This window comes from Physeter macrocephalus, chromosome 21, assembly GCF_002837175.3.
Source record: "Physeter macrocephalus isolate SW-GA chromosome 21, ASM283717v5, whole genome shotgun sequence".
NCBI classification, from domain to species: Eukaryota; Metazoa; Chordata; class Mammalia; order Artiodactyla; family Physeteridae; genus Physeter; species Physeter macrocephalus.
The window spans coordinates 31707836-31724784 of NC_041234.1; the positions used below are offsets into that span (position 1 = coordinate 31707836).

General features: G+C 49.1%; 1 long non-coding RNA gene and 1 pseudogene across 1 annotated transcript in view; both read left to right on the forward strand.

Annotated features, from left to right (window-relative positions):
• LOC102989143 (uncharacterized) overlaps positions 1 to 16949 on the forward strand; it is a 69895-nt gene that overhangs the window by 17020 nt on the left and 35926 nt on the right. The window contains exons 2-3 of the long non-coding RNA XR_002890737.3: positions 12145 to 12278; positions 13072 to 13243. This is a non-coding gene — a long non-coding RNA (uncharacterized lncRNA). The remainder of the gene's footprint in view (positions 1 to 12144; positions 12279 to 13071; positions 13244 to 16949) is intronic.
• On the forward strand, positions 2301 to 2824 carry LOC102989346 (SUZ domain-containing protein 1-like; annotated as a pseudogene).

The following is a 16949-nucleotide window of genomic DNA, read 5'->3' on the forward strand; positions in this document are numbered from 1 at the left end:
GTTCACGTCTGGTGGTGTGTTTTGGGGGTGTCTGTAGACTTATTATGATTTTAGGCAGCCTCTCTGCTAATGGATGGGGCTGTGTTCCTGTCTTGCTAGTTGTTTGGCATAGGGTGTCCAGCAGTGTAGCTTGCTGGTCGTTGAGTGAAGCTGAGTCTTAGCGTTGAGATAGAGATCTCTGGGAGATTTTCGCTGTTTGATATTACGTGGAGCTGGGAGGTCTCTTGTGGACCAGTGTCCTGAAGTTGGCTTTCCCACTTCAGTGGCACAGCACTGACTCCTGGCTGGAGCACCAAGAGTCTTTCATCCACACGGCTCAGAATCAAAGGGAGAAAAAATAAGAATGAAAGAAAGAAAGAAAGAAAGAAGGAAAGAAAGAAAGAAAGAAAGAAGGACAGAAAGAAAGAAAGAAAGAAAGAAAGAAAGAAAGCAGATAAAATAAAGTAGGATAAAATAAAATAAAGTTATTAAAATAAAAAATAATTATTAAGAAAAAAATTTTAAGTTTAAAAAAAAAGAAAGAAAAAAAAAACGGACGGTCGAAACCCTAGGACAAATGGTGAAGGTAAAGCTATACATACAAAATCTCACACAGAAGCATACACATACACACTCACAAAGAGAGGAAAAGGGGAAAAAATAATATATCTTGCTCCCAAAGTCCACCTCCTCAATTTGGGATGATTCGTTGTCTATTCAGGTATTCCACAGATGCAGGGTACATCAAGTTGATTGTGGAGCTTTAATCCGCTCCTTCTGAGGCTGCTGGGAGAAATTTCCCTGTCTCTTCTTTGGTCTCACAGCTCCTTGGGTTCAGCTTTTTATTTGGACCCGCCTCTGCATGTAGGTCGCCTGAGGGCGTCTGTTCTTTGCTCAAACAGGACACGGAGCTTCTGGGGTTCAGCTTTGGATTTGGCCCCGCCTCTGCGTGTAGGTCGCCTGAGGGCATCTGCTCTTTGGACGGGGTTAAAGGAGCAGCTGATTTGGGGGCCCTGGCTCACTCAGGCCGGGGGGAGGGAGGGGTACGGAGTGCGGGGCGAGCCTGCGGCAGAGGCTGGCATGGCGTTGCACCAGCCTGAGGCGCGCCGTGCATTCTCCCGGGGAAGTTGTCCCTGGATCACGGGACCCTGGCAGTGGCAGGCTGCTCCAGCTCCCGGGAGGGGGGCGAGCCTGCGGCAGAGGCTGGCATGGCGTTGCACCAGCCTGAGGCGCGCCGTGCATTCTCCCGGGGAAGTTGTCCCTGGATCACGGGACCCTGGCAGTGGCAGGCTGCTCCAGCTCCCGGGAGGGGACGTGTGGATGGTGACCTGTGCTCGCACACATTCTTCTTGGTGGCGGCAGCAGCGGTCTTAGCGTCTCATGCCCGTCTCTGGGGTCTGCGCTGATAGCCGCGGCTCGCGCCCGTCTCTGGAGCTCCTTTAAGCGGCGCTCTTAATCCCCTCTCCTCGTGCACCAGGAAACAAAGTGGGAAGAAAAAGTCTCTTGCCTGTTCGGCAGGTCCAGACTTTTTCCCTGACTCCCTCCCGGCTAGCCGTGGTGCACTAACCCATTCAGGCTGTGTTCACACCGCCAGTCCTCTCCCTGCGATCTGACGGAAGTCCGAGCCTCAGTTCCCAGCCCCCACCCACCCTGGCGGGTGAGCAGACAAGCCTCTCGGGCTGGTGAGTGCAGGTCGGCACCGATCCTCTGGGCGGGAATCTCTCCGCTTTGCCCTCCGCACCCCTGTTGCTGCGCTCTCCTCCGTGGCTCCGGAGCTTCCCCCTCCGCCACCCGCAGTCTCCGCCCACGAAGGGGCTCCTAGAGTGTGGGAACCTTTCCTCCTTCACAGCTCCCTCCCACTGGTGCGGGTCCCATCCCTATTCTTTTGTCTCTGTTTATTCTTTTTTCTTTTGCCCTACCCAGGTACGTGGGGGGTTTCTTGCCTTTTGGAAGGTCTGAGGACTTCTGCCAGCGTTCAGTGGGTGTTCTCAAGGAGCAGTTCCACGTGTAGATGTATTTCTGATGTATCTGTGGGGAGGAAGGTGATCTCCGCGTCTTACTCTTCTGCCATCTTCTCCCCATGCTCGAAACTGGAGACTTAGTTCTCTCAAGGCAACCAGAAAACTAATCTTGATCCCTATTAAAAGGGCCCTTGCATCATCCTCTTTACATCACTAACACTGCTGCCAACCCCCGGGGGGGTCAAACCCTGGATTGGTGTTTCTCAACTGAAAAGATATGGAAATCTACTCTAAATGGAAGTCCATCCCAACTGCAGACTCTAAACTGAGGGTCTCAGAAACGGGTGAGTAAGATGGAAGATGAGGAAGTCCCTGAGAGCTGGGAGGCGGCAGACAGTGGGGAAATCCAAATCTCCTCCGAAGTGCCCATTGTGATTCAGGACGATAGCCTTCCCATGGGGCCCCTCCACAGATCCACATCCTCAACAGGCCCACCAGGATTGGTGTGGTCAGCAGCCCCAACTGGACCAGCAGTCCAGCCCTTCCTGTCAAGCCCCTAGTGCAGCGTGAGGCAGAGTGCGTGGAGGCCTGGAAGTGGATCCTGGGCAGTGCCAGCCCAGAGGAGGAGCAAGAGAAACCCATCCTCGACAGGCCAGCCAGGATCTCCCAACCTGAAGGCAGCAGGCAGCCCAACGATGTGATCAGACAGCTGTTGGGTCCTGATGGGTTACAGGCTTCAAACAGCACAGATAAATGCGGGCAGGAAAGGATGCCACCGCCACTGCCTCTGTCACCACTTCTTGGGTCGTCCGCTGCGGGTCGCACTGCCGTGGCAGACAGCTGGGCTTGAGCAGAGGGAACAACCTGACTTACTTGCAATATGATTCCCTTTGCTCCGCCCACTGTGACCTTGGACCCTATGCACTGTGACCTCCCTTCCCCCACTGTGATTGGCATGGCTAGAAGGGCTGTCCCAAGTCAATGGAAAGGGAAAGGGTGGGGTTAGAGGAGGGTTGGGGGGTCCCACCAAGGACTCAGAGAGTCAGACTGTGCCACTTGGCCACTTGGGGTAAAGCCAGTGCCAGCAATAACAGTTTATCATGCTCATTAATTTGGGATTTTAAAACACAAATGAGAACGCCCATCCACCCACGCTCAAGTGCATGTTTTCATCACTTAAAACCAAGTTCCATCTGAAAATATCCTTTTTGTTTCTTTGCTTCCTATTTTTATTTGTTTATACAATATTTGATTTGCAAAAGTAAAAGTGCATGGGAGGGGTTTTAGCAGTTTAATGAATTTTTAATTGAGAAAGAGTAGTTTGGTAGTCTACTTAAAAATGTTTCTGGGCAATTCACTAGAAACATTAACCAATAGGATTTTGGTGAGCTTAGCTTCTGTATTCCAACTGCAGTGCAGAAAAGGGGCAGGGCTCTGCAGTCCCCAGGACAGATGAGCACCCCATGCTTATACTTCCCTCCCCTCAGCTAAGTCCCAGAGCATCTGGGCACTACCTGAAGACTGGGCTAGCTCTATAGAATCAGAGAGCCTGGGGAGGGTGCCAACCCCTCACCTCTAGTGTATTTTGGGAGATAGGGAACGTGAACAGACTTCCCCTTCCAAAACCTCTCAGGAGTGGTTCCCTACCAGCCAGGCTTACTACTTCTAGAAGTGGGCAGGGAGTGAAGCTGCACTCTGGGGCTTTAGGAGTAAGGGCTGCGAGGAACTTCCCTGGTGGTCCAGTGGTTAAGGCTCCGCACTTCCACTGCATAGGATTTTGGTGAGCTTAGCTTCTGTATTCCAACTGCAGTGCAGAAAAGGGGCAGGGCTCTGCAGTCCCCAGGACAGATGAGCACCCCATGCTTATACTTCCCTCCCCTCAGCTAAGTCCCAGAGCATCTGGGCACTACCTGAAGACTGGGCTAGCTCTATAGAATCAGAGAGCCTGGGGAGGGTGCCAACCCCTCACCTCTAGTGTATTTTGGGAGATAGGGAACGTGAACAGACTTCCCCTTCCAAAACCTCTCAGGAGTGGTTCCCTACCAGCCAGGCTTACTACTTCTAGAAGTGGGCAGGGAGTGAAGCTGCACTCTGGGGCTTTAGGAGTAAGGGCTGCGAGGAACTTCCCTGGTGGTCCAGTGGTTAAGGCTCCGCACTTCCACTGCAGGGGGCGCGGGTTGGATCCCCGTTCGGGGAGCTAAGATCCCACATGCCACGCGGTGCGGCCAAAAAGTAGAAAAAAAAAAGAGTAAGGGCTGCGAGCCTTGCTCAGTATTTTGCTGTCAGCACAAGGAAAGCCAGGAGAGAGTCTTGACTCCAGGACTCCGAGCCTTCTGCCGAGTGTGATCAGAAGGTAGGTAGATCTTCCTGCTCCAGCAAGGCTTAGAACTCTCAAGGGTCTGTGGAGTGCCATCTCTGTTGATGGCATCAGCTCCATAACTCTATCCAGCACATTTCCCTTGTGAAATCACTACCTTGGGAGCAGACCATTCTCAATACATTTGGGAAGAGACAAGCTGTGCATTGCAAAGATTGGTAATGACAGACTGGTTCCCCATAGGCCTAGGCTATCCTCCACCCCTTCTTCCAGAGCAAGGGCCTGGAATGAAGGCAGTTTCCCCTCTGTCCTTGGAGTCTGGAGATTTGCTTTGGTTCTTTGAAGTGGAAGAGACTTAGGGGGTCCTGCCTAGAGCAGCTGTGTGTGTACACTCTGGCCCCTCTCGGGCTTTCTGATCTCTTCCATCACACTGCACCTTATATCCCTCAGCCAGCCAGACGGCCTCCTCGCTCAGGAGTGGTTGGTGTGACATTTATGCAAGTCTTGGCCCACTACATCTTACCCTAGGAGGAAAGGTCTGCTGTAAGTTGAGTCAGCAGTTAGTCCACAGGCTTACAACTACATGAAGGCAGGAGATTGTCCGTGAGCAAAGCTGGAACAAAGCTTCAGGCAGTAAGAACCTGCAGGATGTTGAATGGTGCCCACAGGCTGCTCTGAGGGGAAATGACCTCCAGGAGTGGGGATGGGAGAAGGTTGCTGCTGTCTTTACAGTTCCACTGCCAAGACCAAGTTTCTGCATTCTAAATGGATAGTGTCCATCCCTCATGTAATAGTGGTTTCTGGCCCAAGATGAAACCATCCTTTTCAGTTGGACAAGGTACAGAGGTAGGCCAGGTGGGAAGGCCAGAAGTGCTGATTGCTCAGCCGTCGGGACCACCTGTTCTTGCTCCCCTTCTCTAGTGGGAGCCAAAGGGAGGCTGGCTGATGGGTGTCTGTGGATCAAGGATGTAGTAGGGACTGATGCTCCCACCTCCCTCTGGCTAAAGATGGGGCTCTGCCTGCTGTGTGCCTGTCACAACCCACCAGCAGTAATATCCTGGCTTCCCAGATGGAGAGGTGGCAGGCAACATTTTAAAAAGAAAGAAATGAAAACAGGAAACTATGGTGTTGGGGGGAGGTGGGAGGGGAGATGGGAAAACAGTTTGGATTTTGTGTGTGTGTTTGTGGGTGTTTTTGGTTTTTGTTGTTGTTTTTATGCAGTTGTCTGTAACTTTCCTTAAGTGCTTTTTCTTTTTTTAAATTTTCACATTTTATTCAATACATATAACAATGCATATTAAAATATTTAACAATAAGGAGATTTTTAATTTTTTGCTTTTATAAATTGCTTTTCTTTTCTTTAAAATTTTTTTTTTAAAAAGTAAGCTGTAGGCTTTGGCTTGGAAGACACCAGGGGAGTGGGGGGCAGAAACCTGAGGCTGCTGCCCCTTATCTGCTTTCACGGTACTGTCCCCTTCTCCCAGCTCCTCCCTGACTCTGAGCCAGGCCTCAGACCTTCCAGCTAACCACTTCCCATGAGCCACTACTCTGATGTCAGCCTATCACCAAAGGAGCTGGGGGTCTGGGCCTGGCGACCAACCCTTCGCCACCCACTCAGTCAGGGTGCTCCCCACCTGCAGGCAGGAGGCAACACCTTATCTGCTACCATCAGCCCCTTCCAGAGCCCACTGCCCCACCCCTCCCTGTCTAGCCCAGCCATATTGCAGCTCTGCCCCATCTGGGGATGCTCTGCTCAGAGATGGGCCGGCAGGGCCGCCCCAGCCTCCCTGGTAGGCAAAGACTCTGGAAACCTCTGGAGTCCTGTGTTCGGCCATGTGATCCCAGGGGTGCACATGGGCCCCTTGGGTATCTGAACAGAAGGGTATGGGAGGGAGGGCCGCCCCCCTGCAGTCCTGCTCTGCTGGTCTAATGGGCAGCTGCCCACCCTACCCCACCTCGCACCGCGGGCTCCTGAGTCGGAAGATTAAGCATTTTATAAATTGCATTTTAAATACATGTTTTAAACTTGAAAAAAAATAAACTGAGGGTCTCTCGAGAGCCCCCAGAAGCAGATGTTGCCACAAGGTAGACTGCTTTCCTAAGAACTTCAGACCAAGTAAGTAGATGACATCATGAGGTGGTCAGCTTCCACCGAAGATGCCAAACAAGACCCTGTAGGATTCTCTTACATACTTCCTAATCTCACCATTTTTGCTGTTCTTCTTGCAGTATCATCCTTTTTCTCTATCCCCTCCAGCATCATCTTTGCTATCCACATAACTCCCCCCATTACAACTGCAGCTTTCCATAATGAGCCTTCATTTGTATTATCTCCTCTTCCCCTTCACCCAAGCTGTTCTCCCCTTTAACAATTCTGCCATCCCTGCAAGGACCCCAGAATCTATAGCGTTCCTTCACTCAACTCATAGTACAGTCTCACAACCTTACTTTAGAATGCTGGTTATGTTCTCCCTCTTCTTTGGAAGCCTCCAGCTTCCCTTAAATTCCTATGCCATCTCATATTTAAGGGCATCCTTTGTGCTATCACTCAGGGTCCCTTTAGCTTTTCCCCCTAGACTTCAAAAGGAATCTCCTTCAACCTCAATACTCTTCAAAAAGGGCCATCTATGCTTAACCAGACTGCCTTCTTTTCTCACCTTAACTACTCTATTACCTCTGATTTAAGTTTTCCAGACACACTAGATGAGGCAAGAGGTCTACAAAACATGTTACAACTACAAGCTTAGGCAGAATCCAAGCCCCAGGAGGAGGCTGTGCTCTTCTTGTCTCATCAGGTTTTTAAGAAGCCTTAGAACAAGAGGCTAAGAGACTGGGAGTAAATATAAAAAACTTGCTGCAACAAGTCAACTATGGGCAACCTGCATGCCTAGAGCTGCTGCAGTGTGGGCCACTTAGAAGTTCACCCAACCACCTGCATCTTCTGTGCTCTACTACAGAAAATAACCATGACTGTGCATCTTACCACTAACATCTAAAACCACTAACATCATTGCCAGAGAACTACAGGAACTCCAATAAGTGGATCTTCATAATTGTCTGGCATTGGACACCATCCTGGCTTCTCAAGGGGGGCGCTTTTGTAATGATCGGAAGCCATTGCTCTGCATGTGTTCCCTGAAACCTCTCTGATGGATATGCCATCACCAAAAACATCCAGACATTCCAGAAAATTCTTCAGATTTCCACGGTCATCTTCAGTCCACTATCTGAATACCCTTCAGGCCCAATGTCTAGGACTCTTCTCGACTTGCTCTCTCTGAACCTCAAATCTTGGTTTTACTCGCTTATTCAACCTTTAATAACTATTATTTTATTTTATTCCTGAGTATTTCTCTTGTTAAATGCCTAATCGCTAAGGCCTTCCAACAGCTGTCAGCCTTACAGCACAAACAACAGATGATACAGTAGTCAGTTCTTCAGGAACAAGAGGAACGTGAAGGCCAGCACCCCCTAGAAAACTATTTGGACCTAACTCAGCTTCCCAATGACTCTTATTCCATCCCTAACAGTGCTCAAGGACAGATTTTGTCTGACTTAAACAACAAGGGGGGACCGACTAAGTGTTCACAATTACCTGTTGCTTACCCTCTGCTTTGTCTTGACCAAACTTTAGTCAGGCTTTTCCCTTCCTACAGGTTCCTGAACTCTGCTTGCCCCCAAGCCTGAGCAAACACAAAAAAGTGAAATTTGCCTCCCTTCTCAGCTTCTCCTGAGAATTGACTGACAACAGCAGGATACTTTCCTGTCAGACCCCACTGGCCATTTCCCCTTGCTTGTCCAACTTCCCTTGAAAGATTCTGCTTATCTCTGCTTGCCTCCTCCTTACCCTGTGATAGAAAAGCCTTTTTCTGTTTGATTTTGAGACCCTTGTAGACCTTATGGTCATAGCATTCTCCCTATTGCAACCAGCCTTCCCCCATTACAATAGTCCCTTTCCCTCCCTTCCAATAATCCTTCTGAAAAAGAGTTTCTCCTTACTAAGTCCTGATTTGTTTTTCTTTGACAACCAACATGCAACAAGATGTGTTAATAAGGGCCCAGAAATAGGTAATCTAGAGCTATGCTGTTATCTAACACCGTGGCTGCTAAAGTATGGTGAGATTCAGCCAAGAGTTCCAGTCCTTGGGCAATTTATTTAATTTGTGTGGATAACTCCTAGGACATGACTGGCTGCGTTTCTTTTCATTGTTGTGTGGTGTCCTGCACATACGCTGTTCCTACTGCCCATCCCCCCACCAATTAGTGATCCTAAAGCCATTAGTATCAGGGGAATATTTGGAAAGATTGTGGCGTTGGAGAGTTGTGGCTAGTGTGGTTGGTGAGAGTAAGTCCTTGCGGGGTTCTGCAGCTGAGTAAAAATCTACTGCACTTTTGAGTCAAACCCAGTGTCCAGTGTTGGACAAGGGGAAGCTTGTAATAGGGAAAGCCCTTTACCAGGGATTCCCTTACAGGCCCACCAAGGCTCGCATTGTTGCCTATATTCTGTGTTCCTGTGAAGGCAAGTTGTGCGGCTTAGTGCAATTCCAGGTGGTGTTAATAGGAGCTTATAATGTTATAGCCAAGTAAATGTGCATGTTATCTACCTCATACTCAGCACCTGAGTCAACTCAATGGGTTATGTGCTCAGCCCGTGATTGGCCACATATTTGAAGTTAGAGTTGACCCACAAGCTAGAAGGCACCTGTGAGTTCACAAGCCCCATCTTAGAGCCTGGCTTAGCCAGAATGGGTGTTGCTGGTAGCAGTAGAGATGGAAAGAGGAGGAGTGCTAGCCTCAGTGGTGGTGTCTGTGGGTCATGTTAGTAGGACTGACCAACCTGAATGGCCAGCAGCGTGCTTCCTGTGTTCCCCATCCTGACCCATGTTGTGTGTCTCCCGTGTTGTGCATGTGGCATGTTGTTTCCAGACCTTGTCAACAGTAGGGTGTAGTTTGCCAGGGGAGGGGGATCCATCAATGGGTGTGTAGTCGACACTGGTGAAGGGAGAAACTTCTCAGGTATGGAAGGGGCACAGCAACAGAATAGGGGTGAGAGTCAGAGGTCATCTGTGGGCAGCAGTAGAAGTTCTGATTGTCCCTTGGGTATCGTCCAAATGGTGTTACCCAGTCCGCGGGTAATTAGTTCCACCTCCTGGGTATCAGGAGCCGGTCCAAGATGGTTCTATGGTGATTTAGTGGTGTATGTGGGCAGCATATGAGGACGCCTCTCTCTCCAGATAGTGGTGAGTGGTCTGCTCAGCTTACACTGGATGAGGAGTAGAAACATGCTGAATGTGGTCCCAGAGTTGGTGGTCCACAGCAGGTCCCTGTTGGGATCAAGGGAGAAGTGGCTGCTAGGCTCTGGAGTTTCTATGAGGGAGAAGGGAAAAAGGTGGAAGTACCAGGTGGATGCTCATTTGCTCTGGGCAGCATGCAAGGCTCCCATGTCCATGAAAACTGGTAGTTGGGTTGTGTCCAGTGTGGATGTGTCCACCAGGAGAGGTCACAGCGTCTCTACAGGTGGTCATTTCATTTGTTGTGAATTTTCATACAGTGCAGTTATGTCTTAGGTCTGCACTTTTGAACTTGATGGACCATCTTCCTCCAGGTTCTCTCAGGAGCCCTTGTTTTAAAATACCATTATGCCTTTCTGTGACATCTGCTGCTGTAGGACAATGGAGTAGGTGAAAACTCACACAATGTGATTTCCTAATGCCCGCTGTTGTGTTGCTTTGCAATGGGAGCCTTGATCTGTTTGTATAACTGGCAGCACTCCCAAGGGCTGTGAGGCTGCGGTGTTAACACTTCAGTAACATTAACAGAGGTTGGGGCCCCACAAGAGCCATCAGTGGAAGGCCTGTGTGGGCACCCACCACTATTAACCATGTGTTAACATATATGTTCCTGCTGCTGTGGGGGGGAGGCCCAATGAAATCAATTTGCCGTCTCTTATGTGGCCCTCCTCCTCTGTAAATTGTCCCTCCAGTGAGGTAGGCCCAATGTCTAGATTTCTGGCTTCTGGTAAGCCACTAATGTTTTGTCTCCCTGCTGAGCCAACTCCTCTACTAACAATCCATTTTCATAACCCTGTGATGCCCCAAAGCCCTGACCTCTCATGTGCTCCTTGATAGAAGGGGAGGGTGGCTCCTCCCAAAGGTCTGGAGATCTCCCCCTCCTTCCAGAGCCCTAGCTGCTTTGGTGGTTCAGTTAGCTCATCAGGCTTTGAGTCGTAGAGCACTTCCTCTGTGTCTTGTTTGGTATGAGCCGAGGTATGGTGCACCCAGATGGGCAGAGCGGGAGCCAGTGTGGCAATTGGCCCCATACCTCTTTAGCCCAAATGTCTTGGCTTGTATTCTCCAGCCCTGATTTTGCCAAAGTCCTGACCAAGTAGTTAGCTCATGAACACCAAGCAGGAGTCAGTAAAACATGAACCTTGGGAAAATGTTTGTCAAAGGCATACTCTATTGCTAGGACTATTATATGCGGCTCAGCCCACTGGGCACTTTGGTCTGTGCCCCGTATGGATTTGGGGGTGACAGGCTGTGGCTCTCTATTGTCTGGTCCCTTACACCTTGTGCTCACTCCATCGGTAAAGGAAGACCGTTGCTTTGCTTGTTCTGAGGGTGCTGACCATCCTCCCTCCCGTCCCCATTGAGCAAGGGGTAGAGGCATTTCTGGGGTTTGGGCGAATTAGCTTCAGTGGCAGGTATGTGGTTATTTCCTCATGGAGTTTGTGACACTCCAGTAGGGCTGGGTTTAGCTCAACCCTGTAGACAGCATTTCCATTTTAGTAACGGGGCCTCTGATGCCAATCTGATTTTATGGGGAGTTTTTCTTCCATTACGTAGGGCATACGAGGAATCTCGGTCTGTGGGATAACTGGCTCTGCCCCAGAAAGGGCCTCAGTTTCCATAAGTGCCCTGTATGCTGCTAGAAATTGCCTCTCCAGTGGCAAATACGTCTGGATTGAGGCTAGGAGCCCCTTACAGCAAAAGCCCAGGTAGAGGCTTGCCTGTCCATCTGGTCCAGAGGCCCCAGGAAGCAAAGTTTGGGGTGGGAGCAGAAACTTCTAAATGTAAGTCCTATCCTTGGGGCACTAGTGGGAGAGCTGAAGCGATAGCCTCCTTTAGTTTATCTAGTGCCTGTTGTAGCTCAGGTCCTCACTCAAAATGGAAGACTTACAGGTGACTCAATACGTAGATAGGGTCTAGCAAATAGTAGACGTGAGGAACGTGTTGGCACCAGAATCCAAACTTTTCTACCAATTGTTGGGCCTCCTTGCTGATGTGGGAGGTTGGAGCACTAGCTTTTATTTTATTGGATTGGGAAGAGTTTGCCCTTCTCAGTTCTGAATGTAACCCTCCAATTTAACAGACTGGTAGGGGCCTTGTACCTTATAGAGGGAGGCAGTCGCCCATCCCCTTTCAGTGAGGTGTTCACTCAGGGTTGTGACTGCCTGGCCCTCAGTGCCTTGTCATATCCTGTACTATGGCGTGTTTACCGCCCACACCAATAACGAAATGGTAACTGGTTCCCACTGGTTGGCTCCCACCAATAGAGTAAAAGCCTTGGGTTTGTTCCATAAAGTTAGCTGCTGACTGAGCCGGTCCCATAATGGGAACAGGGATAGTCTCCAAGGGAACAACCAGGAAAGAAACATCTTTTAGCAAATCTGGGCCAATTTTAATAGTTAAGTGGGTAATTTTCCTTTCAATTAATTGTCCTCTGAAGTCAGTCACCTCCTTTGGGGGGAGGGGGAGTTCCCTTTAAAGCATGAATGCTCCCTGGGATTAGGAAGGTTTGAGCACCTGTGTCCAACAACCAGCCAGTGTGTTTGTGTTCTGGAGCCCAAACTACAGTTAATGTGATACAAGGGCGATTCTCTTCCAGGTGGGGCCCTACTTCTGTGACTGCTGGATCCCTCTGCACAGGCTGTCCTGGCCACTGGTGGAGACCAGAGGCAAGTACTAAAGATGAGGATGCCTCTGAAAGGGAAGCCTGACGCAGCTCGTAATCCAACCCTAGTAAGTAGTACTATTGCTGCACTGATTTATCAGAGAACCTCCAATTTGGGACCCTCTCGTCCCTTAACCTGTGATGGTTAAGTTTATGCGTCAACTTGACTGGGTCACAAGTGCCAAGACATTTGGTCAAACATTATTCTGGGCATGTCTGTAAGGTTCTGGATGAGATTAACATTTGAATTGGTGGGCTGAGTAAAGCAGATCGCCCTCCCCAGTGTTGGCGGGTCTCATCCAATTAGCTGAAGGTCTGAATAGAACAAAAAGGTGACCCTCCCATAAGTAAGAGGGAATTTCCTCTTGCCTGACTCCCTTGAGCTGGTACTTTTTTTCCTGCTTTGGGACTCAAATTGAAACATTGGCTCCTCCTAGACCTCAAGCCAGCAAATCTTTGGACTGGAACTATACCATGGTCTCTCCTAGAGCTCCAGCTTGAGGACTGTAGATCTTGGGACTTGCCAGGATAACCCTGTGAGCCAATTCCTTATGAAAAAAAAACCCTCTTTTTATATATACATCCTATTGGTTCTGCTTCACTGGAAAATTCTGACTAATGTATAACCTGTCTTGTTTTCTCAGAGTTCACGCTTAAGCAGAGGCCAAGCTGTAAGTTTGTTTGACTTAGGAGGGGGGAGGCTTCACTCTCGATAGTAATTTTGATTTAGGCCAGGTGGCTTAAACACTTGGATCTGAGTTTGTCTTTCAGGACTTTCTATTAAATCCAAGGGCAGCTGTGACTTTTGAACTGTTTTTGTGTTAACCATCATTGCCAGTAAAGAGGACTTACCTTTGTCAGGAGCCCCTCTGAGAAACAACGCTGTGGACTCAGGACTCTATTCACCCTCCTCCCACTTGCCCAGTCATCCTGCTGCACACCATCTGTTACCTGATAAGCCCACTCCAGCATCCCTAGCTGATGGAGGAGATCTTTGGCCTCAGCTGGTGTTTTCCGTTGACAGTCTGACCAGGTGATTATGAGGCCTCATGTGGGGTGGGTGGCCCTCCAAGCCATAAAAAAATCCATATCTGGGCTTCCCTGGTGGCGCAGTGGTTGAGAGTCCGCCTGCCGATGCAGGGGACACGGGTTCGTGCCCCGGTCCGGGAAGATCCCACATGCCGTGGAGCGGCTGGGCCCGTGAGCCATGGCCGCTGAGCCTGCGCGTCCAGAGCAACGGGAGAGGCCACAACAGTGAGAGGCCCGCGTACTGCAAAAAAAAAAAAAAAAAATCCGTATCAACAAGGTATATGTGAACTAGGGTCCAAAGCGGCCTCTGGGGATCCTTCCTCCCTTCCTCACTAATGGTGCAAGATCCCTTACCAGGGGTCCATTTTTCCATCCCATTCTGTGGCCGCCAATTGTTTAATTCCAGACCCTGTTAGGTGGAATTCTCGCTCTGCCTGATACATTCTATACAGCCAGGCAGCCCCTTTTTCATTTGGTTCCCGGACTCTGTCCTTATGGAGGACTGGGCCTCAGGGAGAACGGGGATGTGTCGCTTCCCCCAAGTGAGAACCTGTCCCTTTTTTTTGACCTTCCCCTCCTGTGTCTTCTGTCTGTTACTTTGTGGGTGGTCCTGGGTGGAGGGTAGTTTCTCCTCACCATGACCGTGCTGGCATCGTGCTGCCTGGGCCTCTAGAGGGCACCAGTCCTCTTCTCCAGGGCCCTCCCCTCCATCTGGTCTTCCCACGAGTGTAAGTTCCTACCTCCTCACCAGGCTGTGGCCTGGTGAGAAGCCACCAAGAGGAAGTTCTGGCTTGCCTCTCCCATTCAGCAAGATGGCCCCCTGTTTAGGAGTCCTGGGAGAGACAGGAAGATAACTTCCTTGTCTTTGTCACTTTAAGTAATGCTTTAGCCGCCTCATCCCAAGAGTTGGGGTCCAGATAGCCCTCCAGGGAAGGGCTAGAATGATGCCACCTGTAACAGCAGATCCAAGTGCGACAGCATCAGAGTCAGGCTAGCTGTTTGCAAAGGTGCCTCCCCCAACTGCACTTAGGGGACTAACCTTGGCCTGATGCCTCTGCCTTATAGGTTTGTTTAGCTGCCACAGTGGTCCCCAGTGACAAGGATGTCCTCTCGTCACAGAGTAACCCTGAATCGCTGGCCATTGTCAGGGAGCTTCTCCCATTATAGCCCATTATGGAGTCAGGGGTATCCACCCCTCAGTCCAGAGGTGTGCACCCCTCCCCCTTTTCTGTTCAGGCCCACAGGTCTTACAGTGTCCACCACCTGCCTAATGGATACCCAGGTGGGCAGGCTGACTTCCTACCACATGCAGCTGGGCCCCTCTGCCACCCCCCAAATTAGTTCCAGTGTCATGTGTTCACTCAAATACTGATGCTATCACTTGGCCAGGCTATTGAAGCACAGGAGGATACCCCCCAAAATATAGAGTGTAAAACAGTACAGAGCAGTGCCACACCAAACCGAAGCAGTGGCATTCCAAATTTTGACTCCCACCCATTTGAGGCCATCCAGGATTTTTGCTAATTGATTTTCCTGCTGACTGGGTGGCCTCCATATCTATTTCCTAATTATCTCCAGAAGTTCTCCCTTTATTGCCACTTACGGGGTTTGAGGTATTTGGGGGTTATCAAGAAAAAAATATGACCACGAGGTGGCAGGAGCACACACAAGTGTTACTGGGCTTGCAGGCTGGGGAAGTGCCTCACAGCAGGAGCCTGTACGAGGAGGAGGGCAAAGGAACTGCTGGGGGCTAAGAGGTTAAGAGAGGGAGCTTTTGCGTCTAGGTGATGTCACTCAGCAGCAAAGTGGGGAGTCTCTGGGTCACAGAGCCCTGAAGGGCAGCAGAAACATGGGTCTTTCACAGCCCGGTCTTACCTTATTTATTGCCAGCAGATGTAGGGTGAGGTTTCGTTGGGTATGCAAAGCATGTAGGCTCTAAATGGTGAAAAATCTACTTGTCTGGGCTATTTATAAAATAATTGGATGTGTACAAATTTAAGTTGGCATCAGCAGGTTTTGAGCTATTGGGTCTCAGCCTGCAGTGAAGAAATAAACAACCCAAGGAACAATACAGAAAGGCCATCTTTGACCTATCTATATAACAGGTGAAGGCACAACCCATCCCATTAGATCCTTAGGAATTCTGGTGGGATCTTAGTTCCCCAACCAGGGATTGAAACTGTGCTCCCTGCAGTGGAAGCACAGAGCCCTAACCACTGGACTGCCAGGGAATTCCCAGAATTCTGGCATCAAGGTTTAAAGGTAGACTTACAGTTTCTTATTTAGGGATCATCCCTGCTTCTGGCACCTGCAGTTGTAGCCCTGGTCCCAGGACCACTGCATCAGGTCAGAAAGAAGAAAGTTGAGGTGTTGCAGGGAAAGAATTGTGTAGTAGTAACAGCATCTTCACTGCCCTCTCTGCCTCAGACCTCACAGAAAAATGGAGGAATCTATCTAGCAGGGACTCTCCCTTGGCCTGTATCATGTTAAATGTGAGCATACATTCATGAAGGGGTGTAAGCCAGTTCTTCATGCCTTTATCTCCCCCACTTTAGGCATCTACTTGTTCCAATTCTCTATCAAACGAATACTCTGAGCTATGTATGCAACATTATATATTCATTTAAGGCGCTATCTCTTTGCTCATTTTTGGACACTATGAGCTGTAAAGTGTGTTCTATGGTTTGAAATAATGTAACTCAGTGGTCCCAGTTGCTATAGTAGCTTCTATTACAGTCCTTTTCTTTTTTTAATGCATCATTATTGGAGTATAATTCCTTTAAAATGGTGTGTTAGTTTCTGCTTTATAACAAAGTGAATAAGCTATACATATACATACATCCCCGTATCTCCTCCCTCTTACGTCTCCCTCCCACCCTCCCTATCCCACTCCTCTAGGTGGTCACAGAGCACAGAGCTGATCTCCCTGTGCTATGCGGCTGCTTCCCACTAGCTATCTATTTTACATTTGGTACTGTATATATGTCCATGCCACTCTCTCACTTCATCCCAGCTTACCCTTTCCACTCTCTGTGTCCTCAAGTACATTCTCTACATCTGTGTCTTTATTCCTGTCCTGACCCTAGGTTCTTCAGAACCTTTTTTTTTTTAGATTCTGTATATATATATATGTTAGCATATGGTATTTGTTTTTCTCTTTCTGACTTACTTCCCTCTGTATGACAGACTCTAGGTCCATCCACCTCACTACAAATAACTCAATTTCTTTTCATAGCTGAGTAATATTCCATTGTATATATGTGCCACATCTTCTTTATCCATTCATCGGTCGATGGACACTTAGATTGCTTCCATGTCCTGGCTATTGCAAATAGAGCTGCAATGAACATTGCGGTACATCACTCCTTTTTTTCTTTAAACATCTTTATTGGAGAATAATTGCTTTACAATGGTGTGTTAGTTTCTGCTTTATAACAAAGTGAATCCGTTATACATATACATATGTTCCCATATCTCTTCCCTCTTGCATCTCCCTCCCTCCCACCTTCCCTATCCCACACCTCTAGGTGGTCACAAAGCACTGAGCTGATCTCCCTGTGCTATGTGGCTGCTTCCCACTAGCTATCTGTTTTACGCTTGGTAGTGTATATATGTTCATGCCACTCTCTCACTTTGTCACAGCTTACCCTTGCCCCTCCCCATATCCTCAAGTCCATTCTCTAGTAGGTCTGTGTCTTTATTCCCGTCTT